General features: G+C 38.4%; 1 protein-coding gene across 8 annotated transcripts in view; it reads right to left on the reverse strand.

Annotated features, from left to right (window-relative positions):
* The window catches only part of Rab3-GEF (Rab3 GDP-GTP exchange factor), a 138,197-nt gene extending 123,729 nt beyond the window's left edge, over nucleotides 1–14,468 (reverse strand). For all 8 annotated transcript variants that reach the window (XM_071596586.1, XM_071596590.1, XM_071596587.1 and 5 more), the window contains exon 1: nucleotides 14,373–14,468. The gene's annotated coding sequence lies outside the window, so the exon portion shown is untranslated. The remainder of the gene's footprint in view (nucleotides 1–14,372) is intronic.
* Nucleotides 14,469–17,624: the final 3,156 nt, after the last annotated feature.

The following is a 17,624-nucleotide window of genomic DNA, read 5'->3' on the forward strand; positions in this document are numbered from 1 at the left end:
AGCATAACTCATCCTATGACCGCAATATAGTACAGTTACTCCTCGGCAACATATTTCAATTCAAGCGGCGAATATATCTAAGTGTGAAAAGCAAAGGATAGACAGTGACTTTTCGAATACAAAGATACCTTTGCATGTATACATATTATATATATATACTCATATATACAGAAACAGATATAAGGAAAAGGGATAGGAATATTTTTACTCTTGTGATCCGTTCGATTCCGCCTTCCCCACCTCTATTGTGTTCGTCCTTTGTATGTGTTCCTATCCCTTTTCCTTATATCTGTTTCTGTATATATGAGTATTTATTCGCCGTTTGGCGGGATTTCGTGTTTGAATGTGTATTATATATATATATATATATATATATATATATATATATATATATATATATATATATATATATATAAACACAATGATCAATCTGACGGTCGGTTTGGTAGAGTTCACCCAGTACTAAGCCCGTCGGCGTGTGAAAGTCATACATCAGTTTAGGGGGGCCAGTTCCTTTCCCTGTGTGGTTTCCCAGGACGACCTGGTACCCGAAAAATAACATAGCTTGGGTGGAGCTGCAGGTGCCCAGAGTGCCTTGCCCGGGAATCGAACCCGGGACTCTCCGGTCAGTAGTCCAATGCTCTACGCCCTGGACTATACACGAGACCCATATATATGTGTATGTATATATATATATATATATATATATATATATGTATATATATATATATATATATATATATATATATATATATATATATATATATATATATATAAATGTATGCATGTGTGTGTATGACCCTTGGTTAAACTCCCGGTCAAGGAAAACTTTTTGCGCCTATGATCTGCTCTATCCCGACTTCTCCACTTCTCCTGGGTTTGTCTTTTATGTGTTCCTATCCTTTTGCAGCATATCTATTTCCATTTGAATAAAATAGGTATAAGTGTGAGTGTATGCACTCATATATTGTAAAATCCTCATGATGTTTCGGAACTCGTCACCTCCAACTTGCAGTGTAACGAGCATATTCGCCACTGAAATTCAAAGAGCTCCTTCCTATACCCCACCTTCTTCTCTCTTCTCCCGGTCGATATAGGCAGTTTGCTAAGGTCGCAGTTTTTCCTTTAATTGCACAGTATTAAGCCGGGACAAAGTCATGGTCTTCTCCACGATCTCCCACAGCACTCTAAGGTCCCGTCGCCCTTCGTCATCGACCGGCGGAAATGTTTTTCGGCCCGAGGGGTGGCGCGCCTCAACATTTTGTCGCCTCTCAGCCGTCAATGGGAGAGGCATCAGAAAATATAAAAAAAAGCAACTGACATGCGAAGAGATGGCAACGCTAAATCTGTGAGATTAAATTCCAATTATTCAATTATCACAGTAGAATTTGGTTCCTTGCAGAGCGTTTCATACTTGCCGATCAAGATTGATCGCGGAGTTGTTTTCCTTAACCAAAACTTAGATAAGTTAGTCAGTCAATCTTAAAGTTTGTTAGTTAAGTTTTAACTACCAAATGTACTAATGACATGAATAAGGGCTATTTTCTACTTCAGCAGCAGTTGACATTGCGCGGAAAAGGTATGCGGTGATTTTTGAAGAAGTGAAAAAATGAAAACTTTTAGTTTAATTATGCTTTTTGTTTTATAATAATTTAGCAACTAATAGAACGAAGCAATCTTTTCTACTGACTAGTTAATACATTAAAGTATATGAATTAAAGTGTTGTATGTGTACGTGTTAAGTTAAAGTATGACTTAAGTATAAAGCACACTTCAGCTTTGGAGTCAGTCATTTCGCTTCAATTGATATTTCAACTTCATGTACTCTGGATGCAATTTATACAGTACTCTGGTCAAGCTGCAAGCTTTCGTGAGTGTTTTTGATGATATTGGAATAGCCGGTAATTGATCTATAACTATTTGTCGTAGATAAACTTTTAATCCATTTAATCTTCTTAAGCAAGGACCGATCACAAGCCAGTTAGTTTTGTTTTCATACTTTATAAGATCCTTGTTACATAAAATCATAGTTTCCTAGATGCTGGTTCGAAATCATCACTCATTCATGGTCCTCCTAAAAACACAATATCTTTGTTCATAAAGCTCTCGATAAGCAAAGCCATTGGTTCCCGCAATGGATAAAAAGGTAATTATTACAAAGAGAACTAATTGGAAGTAGGCTGGAATTCTGGCACACATAAATGCGACAGAATTTTTCAACCGGTTTCAACTTTAAGTACAGTAATTTTAAGAATCAATTTTAACGAACAATAATATTACCAGTTCAATTTGGAGTGTAATTCATTGCAGGAGACATAAGGGACATAAGACTGTACTGAGAAAATCAGTACAGTCTTATGTCCCGTTACATTTTCAATTTGTATTGGAAGAATTCTAATGTATCAATAGAAATATTAGAAGTTTAGGAAACAAGAACATGTACGAAACAATGTGTTGATGGCAAGTATGAAAAGGCAGTAAGAAAGAAATAAGTAGGGAAGTTTTAATTACCTCAGCTTAAAATTAGGCCTTTTTTTAAGATGTCTATACTGGAAGGAAATTACGCTAATCGTCCGTATGTAAATTAATTTCTTTCGAATGCTAGGTAGTAAAAGAGACTCTCAAGTATTAAACCTCACTAAATTCGTTCATCCGCAGGAAGAATTTCGATTTTTTAAGTTTTCCCCGCAGACATGGCAATGCAATACTCTGGACGACCTTCCCTGTAGTTCTACAGGTGTAACGTAACACGGACCTCAAACGAAGGAAGTCGGTGCACTAGCCCCTGAATACTTGTACAGTTTAGGATGAGTCTTTACCCCTTCACTAGTATGCTCTTTATTTCATAATACATCTGCAAGCGAATTTTAAATGGTATTATATGTACCACGAGCAGTCCCAGATTTAAGTAAAATTTAAAAATTAGTCAAAAATTTAAACAAATTTCGCTCATTCCTCTAATTTAATATTTAAATTATCCAGAAGTAAAATTTATTTACGAGGATATCTTTCAGGCCAAATTCTGACGGTTTGGTTATGTCACCATTAGTCATCATCTCGCCCAATGTGGTAATTATTCTGAAGAAAAAGTACAACTGTAAATAAAAAATATGTCCGTTGGGCAAGAAGTAAAGTTAAACCTCTTTCTTTGATTTAATTTCTTAGCATATTTTCTTCCTCGTGTAATTACTCCCTTTAATTGCGACTGCACAAAATAAATAAGTGAAAATAAGTGGTTCATAAGCATTGGCTTTATGAGAGTAGAATACTTTGGGTGCCGTTTACGCAAAAGATGTTTTTTCAGGCAATTAAAGGTGAAACAACTCGCAAATAAACCTTTAATAATGCACTAAGCGCCCAATAATCTATCTATGCATTCATTTATGAAAAATCCAAAAAACTAGACTCATTCTTAACTTTTTCATTTTTCACACAGCTAAAAGAAAAGGCCGATTTTTTCCACCCTTCTCCATTTCGTCGCCGTTTGCGAAATATTAGCGACGACACTTATTGAAAGGAATGGAAAGATTTTTCTTTATACATATTATTAATATCACCACCCTGTTCTTCTGCCCTTGCCCAGATAAGCCGTGAGATTTCCAGGCTGTGAAAGACAACGTCGCATTCTCTTCGACCAATCGCATTTTATACGTTTTACTACAGTGTGCAGTAATTATATTTTGATAGCCGCTTCTAATTGACAATATTTCTGTACGAATTTAAATAAATTATGAGAGGTATTAATATGGATGCGGTGAATTTAAACTCTTGCTTTGGTCTGCATTATAAAGTATTGTTCATGTTGAGTTCTTCCTACTTTAAACAAGTGTTAAATCATTTTATCTAATTGCATTCACATTCAATACTACAAGCATATACTCTTGGCTACTTAGTACTACGCACATCAGTAAGGGAGCGAATTATATTTGCCTCAGTTTAAGATCAAAGGAGGAATTACAACGGCACACTAAATTGAAGGAAAAAATATTCGTCATGAATGTTAGTTTTGTACACAATGGTTTCACAGCAAAGGCTTCTCGGGGATACCAAGTATACATCACGTAGGGGCTGCCCAAAGCATCCGAATTTTGGTGAATTTAATTTTCTGTGAAATTCCCCAAACCTAAAAGACGAAAAGTCAAGCCACTAAAGCTGGGAAGCCACTCGTGAAAATCTCTAATGAAAGGATGGATGAAGATTAACCGTACCCTTTGTGGGCACAAGAGGGGGACGAGGGTGAAATTCAACGAAAACATGTAAGTAGTTACACAAAGAATCAATATTCCGAAGAGGAAAAAAGGTAGCGTAAATTTAAACAACCTCCCACCCGGGTTTGTGATTCACAGTGACTCCTGTGTGTTGCACGCACGCAGACTCAAGGTATACTTCAAACACGCGGGAAATAAGAAATTTCCGAAATTATGATACCAAGTATTTCGACTGCTTGGCAGATCACAAACATGAATGGAAGAGTCGTCCACGTTGGGGTTTTTTAAATACTATTTTTTTGTTTGATATTGTGTTTTAATGCGATTGACGGACTCCTGACGCGGGATTAATATCCCCTTGAATCCCTAAGTGCGTGTATGCTTGTGTGAATAGTACAAATTTTAATTGGCCCTCACTTTCAAAAACGTCATATAAAATAATTTTGGTTTGTTCATATCCTCGATCTCTCGAATGTGTTAATCGTCCCACCCACTAGCGCATAAACATACTGGATAACCACAATGTCCATGGCATTTTCCGAAAGAACATTTTGGAATTTCTATGAGGATGACCCGCAGGCGATTTGCCGATTAGAGAAAGACTTCTTATCTAGATCTTTTCGATGTTCATTTTGTTTGCTCGTCCATACGCGGGATCCGGACGGCAACCGTTGCATTCCCGACATCCAGAGGTTCAGTGTTTCAAATTAAAATTTCGACAAAGATCAAAATACCATTACAATATTTTGAAACATGAGTTACATATCACTAAAAAGAAAGATTTTGCGCAATGTTGAAATAAAATAAAATATATAGATGGTGTCGCTTCATATCTGAAGTGGGATCTGATATTCAGCTTACAAATTTCAATTGGATCACGAATATAATAAAACAGAAATAAAAACCGAATACAATAGGCTTTTCATGGAGGAAACAGAGAGAGGATACAAGACCCCCATCTGCAGGTCATCCCTTAAATGTTTATCCTATTCCCTTTCATTGATGCTAAACTCTACCAAAACTGTTGCATATCTTGCTGAGTTTGATAGTGGATGTAAATATTACAAATGATTGCTTGGAAAAACGCAAGTCTCTCGTACCGCAACAAACTCAAGTGATTCTATGTGTTCGTTTCCGAATTTTTAATCTAGACAATTTCATTTGCCCATTGGTTCCATTGAACGCAAACTGTCCGGTCTTGCAATATGAAAAATGACTAGCATACAACATGCATGTAGTTTTGAGGCTCGGTCTTTTTAATTGGTCATTTGATGAGAATGTAGAAATTCCTCTCGGGTCTCCCACCTGGTGAGAATCTCCATTCTGGACAACGTTTCGATCGATTTTCGACTCTTGCATCATCTTTAGGGTAAGAGTGCTAAATGCCTGAAGACGATACCTGAGTCGTCGAAACGTCATCCTGAACGGCGATTTTCAACCGAATGGAAGACCCAAGAAGAGTTTTCTACAGGCAGAAGCACTGGAAAAGCACCAAATTATACTTAATTTGATAATAATATTTCGGTAGGCAAAATACAAAAAAGCCTTTGATGCTTAATACGTGGGTAGTTCAATTATTCCTTAGAAAATCAGAAAAATAGCGCTCGCAGTATCGGAAAATGTTTGCTTTTAGTAAGCCTCACCACTTAATAGATTAATGTTAAATTTTCAGCTATATAGAACTCGTGGTTTCACTATCATAGTCGATTGAAGCAACAAACCTTTGTTAAATTAGAAAAATGGAAAAAATGAGTGTCGTGCGATGATTAAACACTTCTATTTAAAAGGCTTAGCAACAAATAAATCAAGGACGAAATGGATGAAGTTCATGGCATTTCTTCTGCTGTGTTTGAGACTGTTTACAATTGAGTTGGTGTGTTTAAACGTGGTCATACATCCACAAATGATGAACATCGTTCGGGAGGTCCAGTAGAAGTGAATTCTTCCGAAATTATTGACCAAATCCACGATATGGCTTCGAGTGATTGACGAATCAAAGTTTACGAAACAGCCGAGGCCACATGCATATCACAATGTAGTATGGTGTTTTCAATTTTGGACGAAAAATAGTTGCGAAAAAATCTCGCCAAGATGGATGCGACGTTTGCTCTCAGTGGCGAATAAACCAACCGTTGAGTCCACTCAGAGGTTGGTTTGGCAGTTTTCCGTCGCAATGCTCACGATTTTCTGCGTAGATACATAACTGTGGACGAAACATGGGTACGCTACTACAGCCCAGAGACAAAGGAACAGCCGAAACCGAGCATTTCTAAAGGCGATCCGGCTCCGAAGAAGGCGAAGACAAGGCCAATATCCACGGTTTTTTGGGATGAACGTAGAATCATCTGCATTGCAAAAGGACAAAAAATAAAAGGAAAGTATTATAGGGTACGTCATTATTACACCGGTCGAGAGAATAAATAAAAATAAGTTCTCATTTGATAAAGAAAATAAATCCCTTATATCAAGACAATTCACGGGTGCACACCTGCGCAGTTTCAATGACGAAAATTATGGAATTGAAGATCGAATTTACAATATCGACGGTATTCACCAGATTTGGCTCCGAGTGACTTTATTTTGCTTAAAGGGAAAAGGTTTCACGTCGGACGAGGAGGTCATCGCCAACACGGATGCCTTTTTTGAGGACCCACCGAAATCCTACTTTTTTGACCGCTTAGAAAAGTTGGAGAAAGTTGGAAAAGTGTATCAAGTTAAATGAAGATTCTGTTGAAAAATAAATAAATCTAACCAAAGCAATTTGTTTCAATATTTTTTCCTAATAAATTATTGAACGACCCACGTAGGTTACAGGAATATTTAAAGAAGATTTTTTTCAGGTATTCAAGAAGAAAAAAATAGCCCTTTTTTTAAATTGAAAATCTTTTTCGAAGGCGGAAACCTTTTTGTTTACACATGCATTTTGCTTTCCTGGTATATTGCCTCGATAAAAGCGCTCGTTTACTATAAAATTAGCACCAAGCATAAATTTCACATTTGTGATTCCACATCAGGTGTTGTCTTATCATACTCAACAAAAATTTCCTTTTCCACCCCACTCGTACTTAATGTTTCCAATTGCGACATAGACCATGCCTCTAACCCATATTTCGGACCAACCGATTTTTAAATTCGATTTGATAGTCCCGAAGTGGGTCCCCGGGCGAACGGATAAACCTCCCCATAAACCACGTCGTGACAAGTGTTTTGAGTGTGACCTGTGTGAACGTTTTTCGTCCTGGAGCTGGTTACTGGAGCTGAGATTAACCACCATGCAAAACCACTTCGTGACAACTGCCTGGAGTCTGGCTAGTTGGTCCCTGGCTTGTGTTTAAATTTCCACGCAAACAACTTCGTTTGAATGCGGCCTCTCATTGCCGCTGCCTTTGCGGATTCCTAAAAAAAAGAGATTAAATACCAATGACATGTTGTGTGCTGCATGGGAGTCCCTGGCGATGAATTAATTTTCACGTAAACTTCCACGGAAAGTGTTTGTAGAAAGGCTGTGACATACAAGTGCCGTTCTCTTTATGGGGTTTCCAAAAAAAAACTCGGCAAGGTGTCCCTTATATGACAGCGTATACGTCTTGCAGTTATCTCTGGCGTGGAATTAACTTTCCCGTACATAATCGCATGGCGTGTGTGTGTCTTGATGCTTTCTTTTTTTCCGTGCGTCACGAAGCGGTGCTCTCACGTTTCGCATGTAATTTATTTACCGGGAATATTCCCCCTTTCCTTGTATCTTTTAAGCATTGAGTAAATTTAAATATACCATTCATAGTATCAATTAAAATAGAGATGTACTGGTTATTAGACATTACCTAGGCCAAATAGTCGGTGCTCATTCATCGTATGCCTCATCAAAGTGATTACTAAAAAAATTGCGAATCAGGATTGCTAACGAGAATTCTGACGAAACTACTTGTAGCATAACAGAAGTGTTTTTCATAAGAAACTCGTTATCAGAGTGCCAGGCAGTTAATACCAAGCTTTATCTCAATGTCTAGCGACCACGGAAAGAGATATACGAGAATCGGGAAATTTCTCGTAATTCGGGAAAAAACTCATCAAGTCAACTTTCCCGCCCATACCTCGTTATTGGTTGGTAACCTTCTGACCCGTCACGAAACCAAGGTCGTTCCTTGCCCCTCCCCCCTTTATTCACAAGGTATCACTCCTGTCGACTTTTCCCATTTTCGAAGCTGAAATGAGCAAAAAAAAGTGGTTTCCTCATGACAGTTGACGGAAAAGGACATTCTCGAGGATAACAAAACAAGCGTCCCAGGAATTCCCCCAAAACAATAAATAAAAGGTTGGCAGTGACAAACGAGCTTGTATTAGCCCTAAAGGGAATTCATTTGAACGAGAAAAAGGGGATTAGTTAGCAGATGAGCCCGAAAATATAAAATAACAAGGCAACAGGGTTCAGAAAATTTTCAAGCAAGCCATGGTATCAATGGATTTGTCAATCGCTAAAAATATCATACGTGGCTCAGGTCCAGGAGTGCAAAACCAAGTCCAAATTTTAAGCAAGGGTAACATCCCCCAGAGGTAAATCCCTTCATTTTTCAATCCATGGCCAATTTTCACGGCATATCCTTGGCCAAATGCCACGAGGGCATTAAACGATGAATTGAGTTTTTTCGTATGTAACCATTTTTAGCCACGACCCCTCCCCTTGACCTCCATGTCCGTGTCGCTGGGAGCAAGAATGGAATGCAATGGCGTACGTAATAGAGAACAGAATCATTATTCAAAGACTATAAGCCACTGACCCTATATTTCCCATAGATTAAGATAACTACATTAAACACATTGTCTGAAGCTTATAAAAATCTAACTACGTATCCTTCAGTGCCGTCTGTTTTAAAGACCATACAAGGTTTGTATAAAAAGTATCAGAAACAAGTTTTCCCTGACGTGACTGTACGTCGCAGCGCTCTCACACTGCTCAGGTTCGGTGGTGGGAGGTCTGACCTTTAACACGCGCCAATCGCCTACGAGGGTTTGCTCAGGCTAGATCGTGTTTATAGTGGACCCCTGTCGAATGACTCAGTGCCAGCGCAAAATGAAACGGAAGATTGAACAGCGGTACGCCAGCAAATTTTGTGTTGGACAGGGGAAATCGGGTACGGAGACGTTGGGCATAATTTTCCAAATGTTCAAAGATGGAAGGATGTCACAAGCTCTTCAAAGTTGGCCAAGAGAATGTGGAGGACGAGCCCCGCGCTGGACAGCCGTCGATGTCAAGAACTGGTTAAGTGTGTTGGTTAGGTTGTAGATCGTACTGCAATTGATAAGATCACAGTGCACACTATTAAACCTGAAAATTTGGTTTTGCGAAAAATCCGTACTAAACTCGTCCCGAATGCCTTGACGGACGGCCAAAATCTGAGTCTTGTGTCTGCTTACGAAGACCTTCTGCAGCGACATCGCGACGATGCCCCAACTTCTTACAGTCCAGACTTGGTACCAGCAAACTTTTTCCTATTCCCAAAAGTGTAATCCTCCCTCAAAGTACACCACAACGGGACCCTAAGTGCCGTCAAAGAAGCTAGCACGCATACCCTTAAGGACCTTCCGGAATCCGCCAACCAAGGAGCCTTAGAGTCGTGGAAAAGCCGCTGGCAAAAGTGTATCGGGGTACTTTGAAGAATTTTGGGGTATTGTAGCAATATCTGAAATAAATATATTTCTCCGAAACTTTTCCCGGAACATTTTATGCAAACCTCGTAGAATATTCATCACCCATTTTCTTCAATGTTTGAAGATACTCTCGGTTATTGTAATGGAAGACTGGAATGTTATCCGCTAATATTGCCGTCGGTGAAATTTTCCCAAAATTCTTTTCCATTTACGGAAATGACAGAATAATTAGAATCGGGGGCGGGGCCTTTATTTCAGCTAAAAATTAATGCGTCAGCAGGGCTGAAGGAAATTCTAGATAGTGTTTTGGAAAGCGTTTGGTGCTCAATTAAAAGTCTTCAATACAAAAGAATTTATATACATGTATGCTGATTTTATGGGCCGCCGGGAGACAAAGATAATTCAATACTAGAATTAGGAATTAGATCAGCTAATCAAAGGTTTCTTATCCCCACACAACGACTCCGTAGTCACTAGTAAGATACGTTTATTCGCTGACAATGCAGTGGTTTACCGTGATATCCGTGATCCTGAGGACACAGCAGTTTTATCAGATGACCCTAAAGCGATAAAACGCTGGTGCGACACTTGGATATTAGAATTAAACTTTTAAAATTGCGTAGTGATACATTTTTGAAAAAAGAGCAATTTCCTCCCGAACGCCTTCTGCATCGGGAAAACCGAAATAGAATGTGCAGGCTCAATTAAATAACTAGGCGCTAGCCTCTTTTACGACCTCTCCTAAAAAACACATTCGGGGAACATGTGGACAAGCTAACAAATAATTAGGATTTATTAGAAGAGTACTAGGTAAATGTGATGGAACGGTCAAAGAGAAATGTTATCTGCCGCTGGTTAGGCCTCATTTAAAATATGCTGTTAGCATATGGGATCCTCATGAATTTGGATCAATTACCGAATTAGATCGCGTGCAGCGTAGAGGAGCCAAATTTGTAAAACGTTGTTATGATAAACTAAGTAGCGTATCCAAAATATTAAAGGAGCTAGACCTGGAATCTCTCACGAAGCCAAGGTCAAATTACAGAATATATCTCTTGCATAAATTGGAAGGGCGACTCTTAAGTAGTGATGTTGAAAATGTATTATTACCTCCGTCGTGCTACCGTAGGAGAGATCATGCCAACAAAATTAGCGATATTAAGCGTAGAAGAGATAGATTTAAGATGTCATTTTTTTCCACGAACGATAAGAGATCAGAATAAAATTCTCCGACCGCGGTAGGGTCACATTCGGGTCAAAGTTAGTCTGGTGTGCATTCAACCCCTGCCACACACCCTAGCGGTGGCTTGCAGGGTACTAAAATAAATACATAAAATAATGGAAGACTCGCAGAGGGGGGTGGAGAGTTCGAGGTATTGTCATTGAGGATAAATTGTAAGTTATTGCGGAGTGTCTACAGTGATGCATTCGTACGTACGTACAATATTGCATTCATTCAGGGCATTCTACCAATCAAAAGGTTTTTGGACTATCGCGAAAGACTATTAACTTCCAGCATTGAATTTCAATGCAAAGACAATAATGTATTCTTAAGATTAATCCACCGGTTAGGTAGGTTTTTCAAATATGTAGTTACTGCTACAATTCTAACATCCACCTGACTACCTCAACGCCTCGCAATTCCATTTTCAAACCCACATAATTGCAATCCATCCGAAATCTGGGCAAGCAAGGCTTAACCTTTTCCTCCCTAAGCCTTCCTTACCTATCATTCTCTCCTTATCGCAATCTTCACATCCAATTGTCTCTCCATATCCCCCGCATTCATTTTTTCCGCATTTGAAATATTCCCAGAAACAATAAAAAGAGACGTTTCAGGCGTGATATGGTGGAATATCATGATTAATTAAAAATAGCAATTTTCCACAAAAATTTTTGTGGAAAATTGCTATTTTTAATTAATTCCCAGAAACCATTTCCTTCCCGTAGTATGCCATTAATTTCCACATTTGCTTTTCTTCACGTATATTTTATTTGCTCCCTTCTCAATACCCGCCCCTTAAAATCTAGCAGTCTACATTTCCAGAAAAAATAGCTTCGGAGCAAAAAATATCTATGACCCATATTAAAGCTATCGATAATCTTTTCTTCAAACCTTATCCACGGACCCTATCATGAACTCACGCTTATATATGTATTTTCCCTAGCAAAACAGTTTCAATTGCCAAGCAATAATACTTTAACGCAATTCTTTTCTTAATGCATTTAGCCCGTATCACACAGTGATAAAGGGGCGAAGGTTTGGTAGAAGAGGCACAAGGAAGAAAAGGCATTTTGGACGATATGAAGGGAGGTAAAAGAATATGAAACTGAAAAATGGCTTATTATAAACCGTTGAAAAGTAATGCCTCCACGTAAATTTTATCATACTCCGTTTCCAATATCTACATTAATTTAACAAAATGCCGAGAAAATAGAGATATAAAGCGGACATGTCGATAAGTCCTAAGCCGATGTCATCCACAAGAAGGCGAGGAGAGAGTATTTAATTCAAGGTACACCATCAAATCACACGACCTAATACAATGTGAAATTCGATATCACTCATTCACATGTCGATGGCGCAAAGTCGATACTTACACGATTTTCAGCCTGCCTCGCACAACAATCAATGTTAGTTAGATGAGTGAATGAGGGGTAAAATGGAGCGCAAATTTTACCGAAATTTGCGCCACGTGTTTCAGTGTACTCAAAAGGCAATACAGATTGTAAACAAACACTTTGTGAGCCATACAGTGATCTTGAAAACAAGAATTTTTATGATACTGTTTGCATGAGGTGAAGGAATTTTCAAATTTCGCTAAGTCTACAGCATTTTCCGACGCTGAATTTCAAGTTCCAAAAAAGAAACAAATTATTTCCAAAATAAAATTCACAGAAATGTACTCGATATTTCTCTAGTTTTTCATGTTGAACCATATGTATTCGCTATCATTATGACGGAATTATAACTCATATTTTACACTTCATGTTGTTAACGCGATTGGCGGTTGAATATATGCAAGTTCTTTCTCATTATGGAGCTTTATCCCCTTACCTATGTTAATGTTGAGAGAGTATAACCACCTTTGATTTGTGGTGTACAGTTGAGACTGAAATTTTACGGTGAGAGACACCACGCAGTTTTCTCGGTTTATCAATTATCGGGGATTTACGTGAACAATGAGAACAATTGACATCGATCCGTACTACGGCGAGTCTGTCACCCCAATGACGCCACAGCTTTTACAAATCAGCCTCTATAGGCTTTTCAGGTCAATAAAGCTCCAAATAAACACTTCATCGTCATCACCGTTACTTACGGAGATGTTGACAAGAGAGCCCAAGGAAACCTTAAAACGAGCAAACATGGAGGCCATAAACTAGAATGTCCACCTCAAATGACTTCCTCTTCGGCGAAAGATTGAATAAAGCTCTATTGGCAGATTGATCAATTACTTAGGCACGACGAAAATACGAAATTCAAGATATCAGCCGCTGCTTAAGAATTAGGATTAAAAATAATATCCTCGAAAAAAGCATTTAATTCCCCTGCCTTTTTGAGCAAAGTAACTGCTGATTATAAGAAAGTAATCCCATCATAATCACCAGCCTCATTTGCGCACCTTTCCCTAACAATAGCGTCATTCCCCGACCTTGAGAACGGGGGGGAAATGTGAAGTAGCGGCAGAGAGTATTGGGAAGGGAGCGGCGGTACCCTTTTTTTATAAATGAGATGCCTATCGATTAGGAGCTTAGACCTTCACGCGACCCTTTTACTCACTCTCTGACGTCACATAGGCGGGCTAAAGGCTCACGAGCCGTCTTGGGATTTCTGCTCCCATTTCCATCGGCAAGTTGGATTCGACGTGTCTTGAGAGAAGCAGTGTTTTATTTTCATGTGCCTTGTGGGACTTCCTCCAATTCAGGCATAGGAGCGACGCGTAATCGTTAAGTCGAAGGAATTTAATCGAGGACGTAAAAAAAATAAAACAACCTGCTCGCTCCAACAAAACTCCTTCGAGGTGGAAATTTCAATATCGCACCAAAACAAAAACCGCCACGAATGAAACAGTATTCCTTAGCACATATTACGGCCGGGCTAACGACTCTGGGATAAATGAACCCCTCCGATGGGAGGGCGCAACGGGAAAGCGGGTGATAAACCTATTACGCACCTACTTATCACACGCCGCCGTGCACTACAGGAGGGGAAGGCAAGTGGTGACGTATCCGTCGGTAAACACGCTAAAATCGAAACAGGTGTGCTGGTCTGAGGGAGGGAAGGGGGAATCGCACACACAAACTTACAACTCTCTCAAAATCGGAAGACACACACGAATGAACCTTTAAATCAACATCAACTTCCAGAATGGAATGGATATTAACACAGACGAAGCGGGCGGGAACAAGAGCACCTGCATCCGTCTGACGTGACCATTAGTAAGGAACGAGGGCGGTTATAACTTTGACTTAATAAATTTAAGGGGAAGATAAAGTAATGAAACTGCTACTGACCGAGTTTTCGCGTGGGAGCCGCCCTTTTCCTTCTTGAGCGGACGAGTGTCTCCGTCTGCTTGCGCCGCGCTCGCGATACCTCAAACCCAAAAAAACACGACGCCCGCCTCCTAGCGGCAGAACCATAGATCCTTCGTCTGAGCCGCTCGATGAAAGAACTAGGGGAAGGATACCAGCGGTCTTGCCGAAGAGGAATGAAGCGTTTAGCACGTCTACTAATCCCGTGGCTCACTTTAATGTCTCGGGAACGCTTTCTTCGCGGAGCAGACGTCTTCAACGGCTGGAATAGATACCCATCAATAGATCCCAAAGCTCTAAGGATAAAACAAAATAAATTTTGATAATGTACGAGCGTATTTTAGTCTAATTACACCCCTTAAACGTAATGAAGTTCAAATGCGTTCAACAGTGCGTATCTAATCACCGAGGTGGTAGGCCATGCAGATAAACTTTTACCATAATCGACAGCCACCAAGATTAGTTGGCATGGGTGCAAAGGATTTGAATTTTTTTTCAATTATCACCTTTTTACGGACGCACCTGATGACCAGTGGATCCCGATAAGCCACTTTTGGCTCGTCAATAAATTTCCCGGGGGGCCAAACCACCAAAGCTTGTATAACACCCAAGTGCTAGATGAGATTTGAGATTGTAACCCATGTATTACCAGGGGGGTCCATAATCTACTGAATAAACCTGTTAGTGATCGATTGAATTTTGTGAAGAAAACATTAAAATGAATGGTGACCATTCCCAAATTTAAAAATTCAACTTTATCTTTACCAAGATGAGAACTTTTAAATCTCACTTGGGCACTCATAGTTATAGCCACGAATGGAAGTTAATTGTAAAAGTTACAGTAATTATAAGATATAGTTAATTGTGTTAATTTAGTCATAATGAGGTAAATTAGAATTAACTTTTAAGTTGCTTCTCAAGTTCATTTTACTAAAATATTTATACTCTTATGAAAACTCCACTTCAAAAAGTTACCTATTTTTCAAATAGATATAACTGAAGCTTACATAGTTAAATTTCTGTAAAAAACGTAGGAGGTTCTCATTGAACTTTTGAGTCTTATCTTTCTTTTTACTTTTACCTTGGGATCTACTAAAATTATTTTTTTGAATATTACCTTTTATCTAATGAATTAACATAAACATGCCAGGTTTTATAAAGATTTCCAAATAAAATGTCTACTTTAAAACCTTAATAGAGAAATAAATGAGTTATGCTAAAAGTAACCCCAACATTGAATTTTCAACTCGTTGTATTAATTTAAAAACTTGATTACTCCCCTGGTTGTAGTTAAATCACAAGACAAGGAACTAACCATACATTTATCACCTCTCACACTCTTAAGCCTTTACTATCCACCTCCCTCCAAACATCATACTTTTTTACCCATCATTATACCTTCTGCTTAGTATCATGTCACACTTGGGCATACACTCATCTATCTAATTCTTGTTACATAGCCTCAGTTCCAAATAATTAATATTTTGTTTTTGTCCCAAATTTTGTTTCACTCAGATGTGAAGTTTTGGAGATGATTTCCATGAGCTTCCAGTCTTACCCAAATTGTTATAAATTGAGAAAATGGTCTAAGTGTGTTCAAGAAACTTATGACTTGTTTTCACTGGAACCTCAAAATTGATTTTTTATGAAAGAAAGAATACATTAGTAAAAATGAAAATGAAACAACCTGTTGTGTCTGTATATGTAACACTTTGTGCAATTGATATTAACCTAAACATTTACCAGGGTTTAAAAAATTTAACCCAATCCACGACATTGAGGTCTGATTTTTTTATTTGTAAATATGCATGCCTACACGTAAATTACCTATGCAAATCCATGCAAAAAATCATAAAGACACATATCATTTAAAATGAGAGCAAATAACCTTTTGAATCTTTAAAAAAAACATTGACCCTCATTTTAGGCCTCTTCCCCCATTTTCAGGCCCCTCATCCTCTCTTAACTCATTTTACACTAATCATCATCTTCATCCCAATGATCACATTATTTTATCCTCAACCCTTTCCCCATGCCATCTCTTTTCCTCCCCTGCCTCCAAAAATACTCCTCCCAACCCACAATCACGCCGCCATCACTCCATCATATTCACCCTCTCTTTTCTTCACTTCACCTCTTTTTCCCCATCACACAATCAAATCCAAGGGTCAAACTTTGTATACTGACCTTATTAACAAGTTGCATTCCTGACAAATTGGCCTGGGAAAGTTTGTTTCACTTTCTTGAGTGCTCCTGTCTAAACATCTATTATTGAAACAGGATGAGCATCGTTGAAGAACCAATCTCATGAACTCTATGAGGTTATTATGGATAACAAAAGTATTGAAATAAAATTGCAACATGTTATACATAAAAGATGGGTCGCAGTAGTCCAGGGGTAGAGCGTTAGACTACTGACTGGAGGGTCCCAGATTCGATTCCCAGGCAAGCCACTCTGGGCACCTGCAGCTCCATCCGAGCTATGTGATTTATCGGGTACCAGATTGGCAAAATTATATTAACTATTACTAATTTATTGAGGGCTATATATTGCATGAACATATTATATGCTCTGATACTACGTATAACACCTCTTTAACACACGATGGAGGCTTATTGGGTCGCCCGGAGTTAAGCATTGCAGACATGGTAAACCTTTTAACTAAGAACAAGCCATGCAGAAAAGAAACTCACCTTTTATCACATTAACATAAAGTATCCTTTAGATACAATAATATCTTGTTTGTTTTTCACTGTAGAATACACCATTGGATAACAAATCTTGAATACCAGAGCAAGAGTATAACTTCCATTGTAAATGAGTTGATTCCAATGTACAATAAAACTAGCTGTTGCCACTGTAGAATTTTTTAAATTGTCCTATATGTTGCTTGATGAAGGCACCAACAAATGATTCACGAGGTCTTGAGAGCAAGTGCTCCTCAGGAGGACTTAAAAAATTCATCATTCAGAAAATATATATATATATAAACATTTCTCAAAAATGCTAAATAAAAATGTGAATTTAATTATTTCAGTTTAATTAGAATAGTCATACTGAGGTTAAAAATAAAATTTTTACCAAAATTAAATACAAAAATATAAACCTCCAATCCCACAACTGAAGTAGTGTAATCAGAAGCTCAGAGTATGTAGAATAGTTCCAGTTCAAATTTTGGAAAAGTAAGTTTATTCTACATTTAAAACCAAATGTCTAACATAAACAAAACCAGG

Source organism: Hetaerina americana, unplaced genomic scaffold (assembly GCF_022747635.1).
Source record: "Hetaerina americana unplaced genomic scaffold, ioHetAmer1.1.p SCAF_8, whole genome shotgun sequence".
In the NCBI taxonomy this organism is placed as follows: Eukaryota; Metazoa; Arthropoda; class Insecta; order Odonata; family Calopterygidae; genus Hetaerina; species Hetaerina americana.